The sequence below is a fragment of the Ursus maritimus genome, unplaced genomic scaffold (assembly GCF_017311325.1).
Source record: "Ursus maritimus isolate PB19 unplaced genomic scaffold, ASM1731132v1 scaffold_4, whole genome shotgun sequence".
Taxonomy (NCBI): Eukaryota; Metazoa; Chordata; class Mammalia; order Carnivora; family Ursidae; genus Ursus; species Ursus maritimus.
The window spans coordinates 30,671,012-30,686,457 of record NW_024426552.1 but is presented as its reverse complement, the minus strand read 5'-3'; the positions used below and the strand labels follow the sequence as shown (position 1 = coordinate 30,686,457).

The following is a 15,446-nucleotide window of genomic DNA, read 5'->3' as shown; positions in this document are numbered from 1 at the left end:
TGCAGGATTCTTTTAAAAATCTAGTTTCCCTTATTTGTTTTATTGTTTATAGGTCATTAGGTATTTGACAGAAATATCATCAAGAGAGAAGCTTAATCTAAAGGGTCAGTAATCATTGCCAATTGAATATTAACCAGAAATGAAAATGAAACATCTTTGAAATAATTTGTCAATGAAAAATGTGATATAATTTACAAAATATTGACGTATGCACAGCTTTCAAGAGCATATCTAGCATTTCTGTGAGGAAACCTTGTACATAATTCATAAATGGTTCCAAAACAACATTTGGAGGATTTCTTTAGGCCATGGTATAATTTGCTCAGGTGTTCAAGATGAACGGCAAAGCTAAATATATATGAAGAAACTTTTGTTAACTCTTTAAAAAAAAAACCTGATCATTTCTTACCAAATCTAAGTAAAACGTTCCTTTACATAGAAATTTCTATTTTTCATTATGTTTTACTCTAAGGTGCGTGGGATTTCTTTCTGTCTTCAAACGACTCATCTGGTTGGAAGAATATGGCAGAGTCCCATTGGGGATCATTAGGAGTATTACTCATGTTAGACATCTATCAGGGGCAGCCCTCCTCATGCTAAATTCTGGAGCCACAGCTCACAAATAATATGAGATGCTCACAGGCACAAGGCAGGGAATAACGTCTGAGTGGGAGAAGGTCAAGGCACGGGCAGGGGAAGAGGTCAGAAGCAGTAATGTGCCCTGAGCAAGGAGTGCTGATTCATTTGAAGCTGGAAACCATCAGCAGCAGTTCATTGTCCATAGGAGGCATGTTTAAAGATGAGCATTATTTGATGCTCTGACAAAATGGATTGTCAATAGTAGATTCCTCATCACCTAAAAGGGTAGCCGTGATTTCCATGCTTATATGGAAATTATTTCTATAGCTAATAACTGCAGCCTTTAGAAGAATGCAATGAGAATATATTAATTAATTTGCCTAAGTCTGGTTGATCTTTATTGCCCTCGACTGTAACTCTTATGTCATTTCCCTATTTCCTTCCAAATAAAGACTCTTTCTTCCTTCTTTGTGAACCACAGAAACGTTATGTTTGATTTATTTTCTCACGAGGAAGTACTTTGTGTTTAAGATGTATTGGTATTATTGATGTGATCTAATTGTACTCTGCCTAATTAGGGTTCCCTGCCTGTAAGCCAGCTTCAGCCAGGTGAATGAATAACCTCTTACTCCTCTGGCTTCTCTAGATGCTTTCCCTCTTCTCAGGGAATGCTCCGTCTAGAGCCATTCCTTTCTTTTCTTCTCCTGCTGCTTCCATTCCAATTCCTGTTTCCCCTGATGAATCAATACAGGTGTTTCCTCCTCCAGAAAGCTGTAGCTACCCCTCCCACTGACCCATTGTAGATTTGATGTCTTCCATATGTATTTCTCCAGCACCCTATAAAAGAGTATGCAGCCTTGCTGGCAATCATGCTGTATTGCACTTACTTGTCTAGGTCTCCTTTCCAACTATGAGGGTATATGTTTAATTAACTATCACAACTAGCACTTTCAGTGAATTACTGAGTGATTCAGTACATAAATTACTTTGCTTTGACAGGGATTATATAAGGGATTAATGCTCCTTTTTATTCTTAGGTACAGTTTTATTCTTCTAGAAACAGAGAAGTGAAAAATTGGAAAGAATAAACACCAGAATTACCAAACACCACAAATCTTCATCTCAGTGTTTATTTAAAAAAAAAAAAATTTTTTTTCTGGAATAACTTGTGGTAGAAATGTTGTAAAGCACCAAATTTGAAAGTAATGTATGAATGGGGCGCTCTCAATAGTTATGTATTTACTGGAACCCACAAAATGGATTAGATAGGACTTTGGGTGTCTACCTTTGTTTGAAGTTCATAGATCTTCCTATGATTTTTCTATGGACTATGACTTATCTGTGGATGGTGAGGGAAAAAACATGACTTGGATTCAGACATGGTTGCTGTCGGCTTTGAATCTGCCACTACTTAGCTTTTTACCGTGCTGGAGTGAGTTGGTTTCTTCATCTCTAAAGCACAGAAATTGAAAGAGTTGATATTTAGGCCACTTCCAGAATTTCAGTTCTGTAGATTTTAGCCCAGGAATACAATGAACTGGATTATTTATCAGTGAGCTTTTTCTGGTCATTTCGTCTCTCAATAGCGTGTAATGATTGCAAGAGTATGGGCTTCAGACCAGCCGTGTCACTGCAGGGGGGTATACACATCTTTTCAGTTTCCTTATCAGGAAAATGGAAATAATTTTGATAGTTATCCCATAAGGGATGCTGTGAAGGTTAATTAAGTTAATGTATGTGAAGTGTTCAAAACTGGTGTTCGGCATGTTCTAACATCTATTTAAGTGTTCATTATTTTGTTGCTTTTATTATTATTTTGCCGATTGGTAGTCTTTGCCAAGTTTTTTTTTTTCCTTTATAGAAACTACTTTATGATAGTGGCTTGGTATAGGCCCTGAGTTACAAACCCTAAACATAAAAGTTATCCCCTACAGAGAATCCAAACCTTAAGGCCTCTTGCCAGAGATTCAAAAAGCAACAAACAAACAAAAGCAGAAAAAGTGTGAAGGTTCTTAAGAGAAAATTCAGGGTTAATTTGACAGGTTGGAGACAGATTTCTGGGCAGATTGCCATGCCAATGTGATAGCCATTTCTGTCTGAATAAAGCAAAAGATATTATTGTTTATGCTGCACAAAAATGCCAACAATTAGAGGTTATAGCCGGTTGTTCCACGGACCCCCCCCCCTCCAATTTAAAAAAAATGTTAATGCCTCTAAGAGGATTAAGAGATTTGCAATTTACTGTGAATTATTTTAATCAGATTATAAGTCCTCTTTTACTTGGAGTTCAGCTTTTAGCACTTGGGGAATGGAAGTTTTCATTTGGCGGTCGGATGGTGACACATTGGGAAGAGCCAAGGATGGAGAAGGATGAGGCCACTGGGATCCTGGAATGATACGGGGACCAGGCATGGAGAGTGGCACTGGAGGGGACGGTAGAGAAGTACCAGTAACAAACCTCCCATGCTAAAAATGTTCTTTGAATCTAGAAACATTGTAGCTAGCCCCCTTCTGTTTCTTCAGGAAACCCAAAGTCAAATGAGAAGCAATACTGCTATGGTACACAGAAGCTGATTTTTAGGTGAGTCATGGACATAGGTTTGGGAAAATGTGTCTTTTGTGGAATAATATGGTGAGTCAGATTTCAGCCTCCAGAGTAATTCATTTATTTAATCAATAATTACTTATCACATTCTGTGTGTCTGGCTGGCTGCACTCTAATCTTGGTACTATTACTGGCTGTTGGAAGATGTACCCGGGATTTATTGTCATCAGGAGTAGCAAGACACGCAGATATGATAATGACTGTCATGAAGTTTTTACTTAACAGTTTCCAAGAAACAGGAGACACAGAATGCCATGCAGGGCCACACAGGGAAGCAGCAGGGTTGGGTGAGAGGCAGGAGGAGGGAGAGGATAGCTCGGGCGAAAGCCTTTCGTCGTGGTATTCATGGGAAAGACGGAGTGAGGCAGGGTATGAGAGGCAAACAGATTGATGGTTGGAGAGCTTCAATAATTTCAGCTGGCTGTGAGCTACAGGAAGGTCCCTAGTTGTTCAGTGCCTGGACTTGGGGTGATAAGAGCCAGAGAGAAGTGGCACAGTGTGTGGGCTCTGGATAGATTGGTTTGTATTTGAAAGGTGTGCTCTTCAGTGAGTGTTTGCCATTGCTAGGAATTATCTGGCCCTGGGAAAGGCAGTGCCCCCCAAGTCAGCAAGGCCCCAGATGCCAGAGCATCAACAACACAAGAAAATAAGAAAGTGCCTTAGTGAGGTACGTGAAGTGGGTTATATCACTTAAGTTTTTTTAATTTTAAGCCTTAGTTTCCTCATCTGTGAATTGGGGATTGTAATGATACCTACCTTGAAGAATTTTGAGATCAAAATGGAAAAAGACATTATTTTTCTCAGAAGAAATATTTAATAAGTGGTAGAAGTTTAAAGTCCAAAAAGATGGTATGGAAATGAATTCAGAGTTGAAACCAATACTGAGATTCTGAGATTGTGTGTGTGTGTGTGTGTTTTAATAAGATGAGAAATTGTGTGTCGGTTGATGGAGACAAGTTATAAATGATGGTACTACTTAGATTATTAACTAAAGACATCAATTTAGTCTCAAAAGAGGTAAAATTTGCATATAGGACTTTTACTTCCAAGTCTTCATACACAAAAATATTATGGGTGTTATTTCATTTTATCTCTTTATATGAGAACGTATTTTCTGGAAAAGCAGCAGAATATTGGAGTGGTGGCAGTTAATGCTAATTAAGTATTAATAATACTAATATCAGAAGAACTTTGGAGAGGGTAGGGACAGTTGTCGATTTAAGAATTCATGGCTAAAGGAACAGCCTATTTTGTAATAGTGCCCTTGGTTTGAGTGTGGCACACCTGCCTTTATGCTGCTGTCTGTATTTAATCCCAGGCTAGTAGTTCCAGTATGCCTGTCACATCTGCTTGCCTGCCATGTGTTCCTGGTCACTTTTTAATTTTTTTATCCCCCTTACTCTCAGACTCTGTTAAAGGCACTGCATACTGTTATTCAAAGTACTGTGTCAACTTCACTATTAATTAGTGTCCATCATTATTTAAATTCTGCTTTTTACAATAGTCTCACATCTCTGTGAGGGATGATCCATGCCTGTTTTAGAGAATTAAGTATCCTCAATAGTTGCCAAACACATAGCACATCGTGGGTTCTCAGTAAATTATTTGTCGAATGAACAGTCTAAACCGATCATTTTAGCATTCTGAAAATATTAAGTGTATCTAATGAAAAAAATAATAAATCCTCCCATGAAGAAAGATAAAAGAGACTATATTGTTTAACATTTTAACTATCTTTTAGGTTTATTTTTTTCCCATAAATGTACTGGTAAAGACTTTACAGTGTTTAGGTTTGCCTTGAGTATTGTTGGGGAGAGAGATTTAAAGGTTTAACTGTTTCTTTTAGGAACAGCTAAACATAGTTACAATGGGTAAGCTCTATAGTTGAGGTTGCAGGGAAACAGCTAGAGAATTCAAGAACCTCGGTTATTAAAAAAAGAAAGTTAGAAAAACTTCCTGGTGCTTTACCGAAACTCGCTCATAAGAAGATGAGCATAAAACACACCATGTAATGTTCTCCTATTCTTTAAGATATTTACCATTTAAAGTAACTTCTACTGGGCACTTCCCATAGGTGAGAGATTTGTGGGCACTGAGGATATGAAGATGAATTTAGTTATGGTCCCTACATGCAAAATTCACATTGCCTGATAATTGAGGAAGGTACATTCCCAATAAGAAAAAAATATATATATTTATATATGTATATATAAACACACACACACACATATGCAAGAAGGAAAAATGTTCTTCCTACCCAGGGTCAGGGAATATATGAAGAATAATTCAAGTAAATATCCTTCCCTCCGCTTGTTTGCCCATCAGATGAAACAGAAGAAACATGTATGTATAGGCAAAGAGAGAAGAAACTGTGTGAGATACTGAGAAACCAGAAATTGTTTGGACTTGCTTACTGATTGGATACTCCTGAGGATAAACCTGTGGTCAGAATATAAAGGTTCTATTCCTCCGTGCTCGCTGTAATGAAGTTCATTACGTGGCAAACGAAAACCAGGAAAGTTGTTCAGGTAGGGAGAAACTCGAGTGGGTTAGAAAGATCTCTCAACCAGTGGCATGGATGATGGATTGAACTGGCAGTATACCACAGGCAATGAGAAGACTTAGAAGACTATCAATAAAGGGGTTGAATGACGAATAAATACAGTGTTGATGGAAATAAAGGGGAAGATAAAGAGTTTTTGGATGGTAGAATGATTAGATAGACTTGATAGAATATATGCAGTATGGAGGGATTCCATGTGGTACAGATGACTCCATGAGCAAAAGGAACTTCAGTAATAATGGAGGAACAATATTTGTAGAAGACATGGTGTGACTTCTCCTTTGGTAGGCTGAGTTTATGGTGCCAGTGAGTGGTCCACATGAGCATTCTGCAGTGCCCGAAATCCTGAAAAATTCCATCTGGATTTTAAGAGAATTTTACAGAGGTAAAACCTCGGGAGACATTTTAGTGGAAGGGATAAGAGAAGTTTCTGCAGTGAGAAGCTTGAGGTTGGTAAAGAGGGAGACAGAGGGCAGGACTTAAAATAAGTTCACCTTCCCTGCTTTTGTTATTATGATTACAATTTAGATTGCAATAATATGAGCCTGTACCTAAGATTAGAGGCATGTATTATTAAAGAAGGGAGAATTAAAGGCAATGGTTGTTTCTGAGTCAGTTTCAGCTGCATCCACCTCAGTTTCAAACATGTTTATGCTTTGATAAGTACATTGCAATTTCAATATGTACTATCGATTTAGGAAAAACGTGGGGTCTGGAGTAGATTCAAGTTATGATTCAATTCTACAAATATCTGCTGAGTAATTACTATGTAACATTATTTGGGATAAACACTGGAAATGTAAAAAAAATGATTCGGACGAAGCCCTGGTCTAGAGGACCCAATGGTGCATGAATGCCGGTTTGGTCTTCGATAAATTTTGTTCTTTGAAATTACAAGCTTTTCTACTTTTGAAATTAAAGTGGTAATTTATGATCATTGTATATAAGTTCAAAGAGACTTTCTGTAAACAAATGTGGCAAATCAGGTTATGAAGAAAGATGTTTAAGGGCAGGTCTATAATGAGGTGATTGAAGAAATTTTAGGCACATGGAATCTCCAAATGGGAAGGGAACAGAGAGGTCTGGCCCAATGTATACTAAGACAGAAATTTCATTTATGTTCTCATATTAAGGCCTTCATGTGGCCCTCCTCTTATTTCCAGGGAGAAACCAGCCACTTACCCCAGCAATGCTAAATCACTTGCTCTTTCCAACTTCTCTTGTCTGATCTTTCAAAATGCTGTTTCTTCCTCCTACTCGTCTGCCTAATTAGTACTCAACACACTTGCGGCAGGTCAGACATCCTGTCTAGGAGGACATTTGGGACTCCTATCTCCTCCATCCTGTCATCCAATTCTTCAGGTTCAGGTACTGTGGCCCTTCCATGCACTGCTATAATAATGTGTACGTCTTTACTGTGAGGCTATGAATTATGTTGTGCCCTATTGTTGGTTCGTTTCCATCATCAAATTTTGAATAATTTGAGGGCAAGGAGACTTTCTTCTTGATGTACATATGCCTCGAACCCAACACAGTATCTTACACTTCAACTTTGTTTGCTTCATTTATTAAATAAACATTTAGAGACAAGGCCAATGTGAAGCATAAAATAATAAATCAGTGCTATTAGATTCATTTGTTCACTTATTCAAGGCTGAGAATGGGCCAGGGATTGTACTAGGTACAAACCCAAATCAAAACAACACAACAGGGTTTGTTTTTGTTTGTTTGTTTGCTTGTTTGTTTTGAGTCCCTTATAGAATGACATGCTGTCGGTCAGAGAAACAATCAAACTTTTTTCTTTTCTTTTTTTTTTGAAACTATCAAACTTTTTAAACAAATTAATTCACAGTAATGTTGAGGAACACATTTAAAATTATTCCCTACCTCCCCCAAGACAAAAATTTGGGATGGCTATTCCTTTATTTCAGCAAAGTTGGAGTGAGGGAAAGAGAAGACCTCATATTAACCAGTGTTTCTTAAACTTGGTACCAAGAACATTTTGGGGCCAGACGATTCTTTCTTTTGGTGGCTGGCCTGTGCCGTGGCGATGTTTAGCAGCCTGATTGGCCTGTATCACTGGATGTCAGTAGCATCCCCCTCATTCTGACATGCACAAATGTCTCCAGGTATTGCCACGCCTCTCAGAGGATATTGCTTCAAATTGAGAACCACTGCTTTACATCTACATGAAATTTTCCTCAAAAAGAGTCCATCTGGCCAAACTATATTGAGTTAGATTAATATCTTTTTTCATATTAACCCATTTCTATACAAATAATACACACATATGTCTGTGTATACACACACACGGTATTTTTTCTCTATTACAAAAAACTTATTGTAGATATTTTAAAATTTTTGTTTTTAAATTTATTTATTTGACAGAGAGACAAATAGAGAGCTCAAGCAGGGGGAGTGGCAGAGGGAGAGGGAGAAGCAGGCTCCCCGCTGAGCAGGGAGCCTGATACAGAGCCTGACCCCAGGACCCTGGGATCATGACCTGAGCCAAAGGCAGACGCTTAACTGACTGAGCCACCCAGGCGCCCCCGAATGTAGATATTTAGTGAACAAACAACAACCCATCATCCTGCCAATATGCATTTATGAAGTAATGAAGCTTGAAAGTTGTGTGTATGTTTGTGTGGGGGTGTGTGTGTTAGTTATTGGCTCAGTTGAGGATATTCTGTATTGATTTTTAGTAAAAGTAGGTTATATTAATACATCAAGAAAGTCATTGCTTACAGACTGAATTTACTAGTGGGAACTGGTCAAGTCTTCTTCCATGGGGATGCTGTGCTATCAGAAAAATCAAACAGGCTGATGGGGTAGATTTGTGGGGAGGACTTACATTAGCTAGAACAGTCAGGGCAAGATTTGACGGGGGGACATTGGAGTTCGGATCCAAAGGATAAGAATGAAGGCAAAAAATGATAGGGTAAGTGTATGCTAAGGTTGAGGTAGGACAATCTTGGTGAATTAGAGGGACAGAAGGGTCCGTTTGTCTAAGTACGGTGATAAATGGAGATTGTCGTCAAGTGTCATCGCCCAACAGCCTCTTTTGCCAATTTGCAGAGGTATTTGGTTTTTTTCATATTGTTTTAAAAATTTCAAGCAACATTAAAAACCCAGATGTCTGGCTTCTCCTGAGAAACTAGATGATCTGATAATTTTAGATTCTCCCTCACATGTGGAAGCTGTCACTTGGAGCTGGATGGGGACGACCCCTGTAGGCAGTCTCCCCGGTTTGCTGGGATCCCTCACTCATACCATGGATGCTCAGGTCTTACTGCCCAGCCTCTGTTGCCCTGTTAATGAACTACATGGCCCTTTTCTGTCTCTCATTTAGGGACTTCAAGGGCCTACTAAGGACTTTTCTTTTTTATTTCAAGTGAATTAAGATTGTAGCAGGCACACGAATACCATGCTCTGCTGTAAAAAACTGAAAAGATTACTCAGCATGCTCTGGAAGGATAGATTACAGAGGCAGGAATGGAAATGGGGAGAACATTCAAGAGGATGCTGAGGTAGGGGTCGATGGTGGCTTTCTCTGAGGCGGTACCAGGGCGATGGAAGAAAAGTGGTCTCAGCCTCTGTTCTAGTTTCAGTTGCATGGTTCACACTGACCTGAATGACCAACCCCTGGAGTGCAGACCCCACAGATGATGGGAACAGGGGCCCCTGGACTTGTGCCGTGTAGCAGTCTTGAAGGAAGGATTTGGGATAGAAATCCAAAGGTAGAAATGAAAGATCTCGCTTATGGATTTGCCTTGTGTGGGAAGCAACGGTAGTTAGGGAGAGAAAATAATATCGTTAATCACCCAACTCTGATTTGGATTGTCTCCGTTTAGTTACGAATGAAATAATTTATGCCAGTATTACAAGTATAAGGCGCCCTATGTAAGACAACAGAATAGACACTTCTGGGTAAAGCGTACAGCAGTCATTATTTTCCATCTGGTTCTCTAAACAAGTGCCATATGAAAAGTGTCCTGGTAGCTTGAATGTATGGATTCATGTCTGTGAGGTATTTATAAACACACAATGTGAATTCTTGCCCCTTCTAGCATTTTAATGGTTTCACATTAAATGGTAGGTCATTATACTTTTCACTGAGACAGTGAAGGGTGATTAACTCCGTCTGGGTTCAACCAGTGTAATTTTAGAGGCTACAAATATTGTTCCAAGTCAGGTTAAGGTTTAAGGGTGAAAGTATAGTGAAGCCTGACTGAATGACTTTTACAGCATCGAGTTAATGTACACAAACAAAGAAACTCTTGTTTTCTTTCCATTATGAGTGTAGAGAACAAATGACTTGCTTGTTACAGAGAGGAAAATGTGAAAATTAGGTTGGTTTCCAATAAAATTCGCGCTGTGTGAACCCATTTACTCGGTATTTTGAATTGCAAGTTCTTTTTAAAGCCCTGTTTAACATTGCTGAGATTCGGAAACTTTAGACCCCCAATGCATGGCCATTGTTGAGATAAGACTATCCCAACAAATGGCATCAACAGATTTACTATCTTTTACATAAAGAAGGCAATTTACCACCATAAAATGCACAAGCACACTCTTAGAAGGGAAAATTGCCTTTTTCTCTCCACTGACTGTTTTTAATAGATCCAACTACCCCCAAATGCTTCCATTTCTCTCCATTTCTCCCAGTGAGTACTTGAGGTAATTTGATATGGCCTTTTCCTTTTCACTAGTTGGATTCAAATCTTGGAGACTGGATTTCAGTTAAAAAAGGGAGGTTGAGGGCAGAAGGTTGCTTATTATGACCCAGGAATGGGATTAGAAGGCTAAAGCTTCCTTTCAAAGCTGTGTTTAGTATTTACATCCATCTTAAAGACAGATTTAGAAATGAAGTCTGACACTTAAGTGGGTCAATTTTGCTTGAAAGGCTAGATATTTTGAGGCTGCTCCATGGAACTTAAGGTATGTGCTGGAAAACTATAATACCCTGGGCATTAAAAAAAAAGTCCTAATATATAATGAATTAGCCATTCTCTTCTCCTTTAATATTTAACACTTTTTACTTATAGTATAGCTTTTGCTTTGGTTTGAATTTCTGTCAGAATATGACAGGATTTTGTGGGGAAAAAAACATTTTGGCTTAACAGATTTTAGATGTAAACCTTAAGGAATTTAGAGAACATTTTGTTTTTACAGAAGTAGAATAGATTTGATGAGTTTCTGGAAAAAAAAACTGAGGAATTAATAACAACAGGCAAAGTAAATAAATTTCATTTGGGCTAACTGATCCTTTAAAAAACATAGCAGCCTTGATCTGACATCATTCAAGTTGTAAAGGTTGCCATGAGATGCTTGGGTCTAGTCCCTGAGGTCCCAGCGGAAGTGCAAAGGTCAAGGCTTACACTTAGCCTTGTGTCAACAGTGTCATGCCCTAATAAGTCCAAGAACTGACTTGACTGGGTTCAACTCCATATATAAGTATATTATGCTCTTTCCTGAACTTAAGTAAGGAGGTGAGTAAATGCAGGCTTTTAGGCCTTTGTGTTGCTATCTAGACTTGACTCAATTCAAAAAATTAACAACTATGAGGGAGAAGAATAAATTCTCCTTAAAATACACTTTACTCAGGATGAGAGTCTGCTTGTGAAGTCATTTTTTTGTTAGAAACATTTCAAAAATATGTGCATACATATTTATGAATGCACATGTGAGCATCTTCTTAAAATCAGTCCTTTTACAACACACACATCATGGAACATGCTTGATTCAAGAGCATGAACTAATTTCACCTTATTTGGTTTGAATTTAGGCCTCCTGTGTCAGAGATAATTTACTGATGACATTGATGATTTTAAATTTAGTTGGGTTCTATAATGATGGAGATTAGTAGAGGAGAACTTCCCCAACCTAATGACTAAGTTCTTCCCTTCAGTCTGTTTGAGGCATCTTCAGATAATCATTACCTTGGGAACCAATGAATGTACCAGGGAAATGACATGTGGAGGTTGACTTAGGCACCTGGAGCCAGGATTGGGATTACCTTCACCTGAGACATGCTGGTGAGAGGTGGATTCCTGAACAACAAAATGGTTATCAGGAAGAAGGAGTATTCCTGCCACATTCTTTGTCAAATAAATTTTCTCTCGTACCCACCACTGTAAACTACACTACGAGAGCAATCCACCATTGTATTCCAACCTGGGCTGTTTTCTCTGTAAACCTACTGAAGTCTTCATTTTTAATTTTAGCCAAATTTTAAATTTAGTTGTAATTTTAAGCTCCACAAACATGCTCTTGTTTTCTAATTATTCCTTTTTCATGGCATTGTTTTTCTTGTTTTGTGGATGTAATCACTTCCCAAATGTTCCCGAGTTTATTCAGAAATAGGAGTTTATTGTTAGTCTCTCCCCCTGATTTCTATGATGCTTGAGTTATCTTAGTTTCCTCTGGAGTCAACTTTTAGTTTCTTAAATTTGACCCTTCTACCTCATTCTGTAGCTTTTTTGTGGTCTGATAATCCTTCCTCTAGAAAAGGGGACTGCATAGTTAGTTAATGAACGGCCTCAGAGTTACAACTGACTATTACTTGGAAATCTCACTATGAGTTCTGTGTGAGTTAAGTAAAAGGGAGGCTTTGCTTTGGCGGGGGGGAGTGTGGGATGGGGGAACAGCTAGGAAGCCAGCTATAGACTATAGGAGCACTCAAAATGAAGAAAAGGATTATGCTGGGTTTCACCTTATAGGTTGTTCACTTTCACTGAGAAAGGGTCAGCTGTTTTTGCTGAAGGTAAATGCCAGCTGCCTGGTTTTGCCTGCCTTTGGGAAGGAGGGAGTTTCAAGTAAAAGAATTGCCCTTATACAGACCTTTAATTAAGCCCCCTTTCTTAAGTATCCTTTTCACAGCCATCTTCCACAGTACCTGCTGACTGGGTCTTGATTTCCAAGGGCTGCCTCTGCAGACTTGGACATTTTCTAGAACCACGTCACAGCAGATTTTAAGTTGCAACTCTGTTAGATTCCTGAACACATTCTCATTCTTTCTCTTATCTCCAGAAATGTGTTCATTGGTGATACCAGTCCCTCAAATCCATCTCAGAACTTTTGTGTCAGTGGCTTCAGAAAGAGTGGACGCCATTGTGTGTGCTCGATCTGCCATTTCAATCAGTTGCTAATACTGTGCATAATATAATGCATATTTAGATTTTTTAATGTAAATTATTGTATAATAATAACACAATATTTCTAGCTTTCCATAAATAATTTGTGTTTTAATACTTAATAAATCTAATTAAAGGACAAGAACTGACTGAGGTTTGAGGAAGAATATAAATAACATTTCTCATGTTAGAATGAGCTAAATGTACATTTGGAAGGGGAAGGGAGATGTTTACCATTTTGTTTATGATTTCTCCTGAGCCAAATATATTTACAAATGGCTTGTAAATAACAGCCATTCTGTAAGTATGTATTGAAAATATGAATGCAATTCCATTGCTTTGTTATTATCTATGTGTCAGTGCTATTCTAATGGACTCATTTTTGTTTTTACTTATATTTAGCTAAAAAACAAAACAAAACAAAAAAAACCAACTGGAGCGCCTGTCTGGCTCCGTTGGTGGAGCTACGTGACTCTTGATTTTGGGGTTGTGTGTTTGAGCCCCACATTGAGAGTGGAGAGATTCTTAAAAAAAAAAAAAAAAAGAAAGAAAACTGACTTGTTTGCCAGAAAACCGACTCAGATTCATTAAAATATACGCTAATGTGTGGGGTGGTAAACTTTTGGCAGGGACCTTCTGCCCTCCTATTTAAATTCTGGTAGAGGAAATACACAACTTATAAAATTCTGAAGTAGTTGCTGAAAAATGGTTTCTTCATGTTTTTATGTATTCAACATGACTGAAATGGCATACTGCCAATCAAAAATGATTGTAAGAGTATTAAGGGGGGGAATCTAGGGTATCAGAAAAAATATAATGTATTTAAATATTTTCTTAGGAAACTCAAAAAAGGTATTATTTAGTTCAAAAGGGAGAAATCCAATGTTGGCAGATAATTTCTCCTTTCTTTTCTTTTCCTTTTTTTTTCTATAGTGGTTATTGTTATTATCAAATACCATAAAAGTATAAACATTTTTAAACAAAAGACAAATACTTCATTTTTATACTCATTATGCATTAACTTTTATTTTGGTTTTCTGTAGTAAAATTAGGCTTCCACTTAAACTATTACATTCAGTTATAATTAAACAATCTAAAAGACAACTTTTTTAGAAGATACATAGATTTTTTAAGTAAATTAGTGAATAATCAACAGTGATGATTAATTTATACAGCAGAAGGTGAACCCAGGCAGCTGCTTTCTGTTTCCATACCCCCTGAGGCAGCTAAAACCCAGTGTTACATCCTAAAAAAAAAAGGAGAGTTTTTTTTTTTAAAGAGAAATCTGTTTTTTGAAGCTCTTACCTCTGCATCATTTTTCCTTGTATATAATAAAAAATATGCACTACATTCCTCATAACTCAAGAAATATGATGTATGATCTTTCCGTACCAATGTCTTTCCTAAGGACCACAATTTGACTATTATCCAACTATCATCTACTTCCATCGTTTTCTTTGCAAAATAATTGCCTGACAATTTTGATGAAATGTAATGGCCAACTTTAAAAGAAATAGACAAGAAAAATAAACCTTGTAACAATCACAAAACAAAGGGTTTTAGGTTTGTGAATCAATCAATGACAGAAATAATGTACCAAAGACTATAGTTTAAAATGGGTGATTTTAAATCTAATTTGTACAAATGTTTTTTTTTTTTCTTCCTGAAATATGTCAGTGATTATCTTGGACCCAGATATGTTTCATGCTTCCAGCAGGTGGAGATAAAAGGTTTCTGTCAATGATGCTCGTAATCTTGTATGTTCTGTAAGGGAAAAGACCTCAGAAATGCGAGACTCCAGCATTACGCTGTGGAAGTTAGAGCAGGCAACAGTCTTTTTCTATCTTCACAGCTTGTTTGCTTCCAATTTTGTCTAATTAAAATGAATGTTTCCCCAAACTGGACCAAATAGAAGAGTCTGCCAGTCTTACGAGATAAACACAATTACCTTCATAAAAAGTTGCTGTTCAGTTCTTAGCTCTGTTTAATGGATATGAAAACTCTGACAAAAAGGGAACTTAGAAGTAAATTACAAACATATGAGAAAAATACACAGACAGCAAGATTCAAAATTTCACTCTCAAGAGGAAATAGCATTTGGACAGTTTGTTCTTCATATGCTCACAATTTTTCCCCAAGATTTATTTCAGTATCCTTGATGCTAAAGAAGACATTGCAGTATCTACTTACCAGATTTTAGAAATAGAATATGCAGGCTGTATAGAAACAAGTGTGAGTTCACTTGTCATCTTAGTTGATCAATTATTTAGTATGTGTCTTTGGATACAGTTCTACATATTTAGTGACTTTAAATATATAATATCTTTATAGCATGACTCTCGCCTCACAGGCCTTTATTAAGGCCAAGCCCAGAGATGATTAAAATGTTTTGAAACTATAAATGTTCTAACAAGATTCCCTTCACTTCTTCGAAAACAAATAGCTACCCAAAAGGAAGCTTGCTAGTCTACCTAAGAGGCTACAGAATTTATCACCCAGCAGTTATCTTTTCTTTATTCTTATGGCCTCTATTTCATTACCAATAGAATTTTGTGAGGGGTGAGAG

General features: G+C 37.5%; 1 protein-coding gene across 1 annotated transcript in view; it reads left to right on the top strand.

Annotated features, from left to right (window-relative positions):
- The window catches only part of ROBO1 (roundabout guidance receptor 1), a 391,889-nt gene that overhangs the window by 12,385 nt on the left and 364,058 nt on the right, over window positions 1-15,446 (top strand). The gene's annotated exons all lie outside the window — the stretch shown is intronic.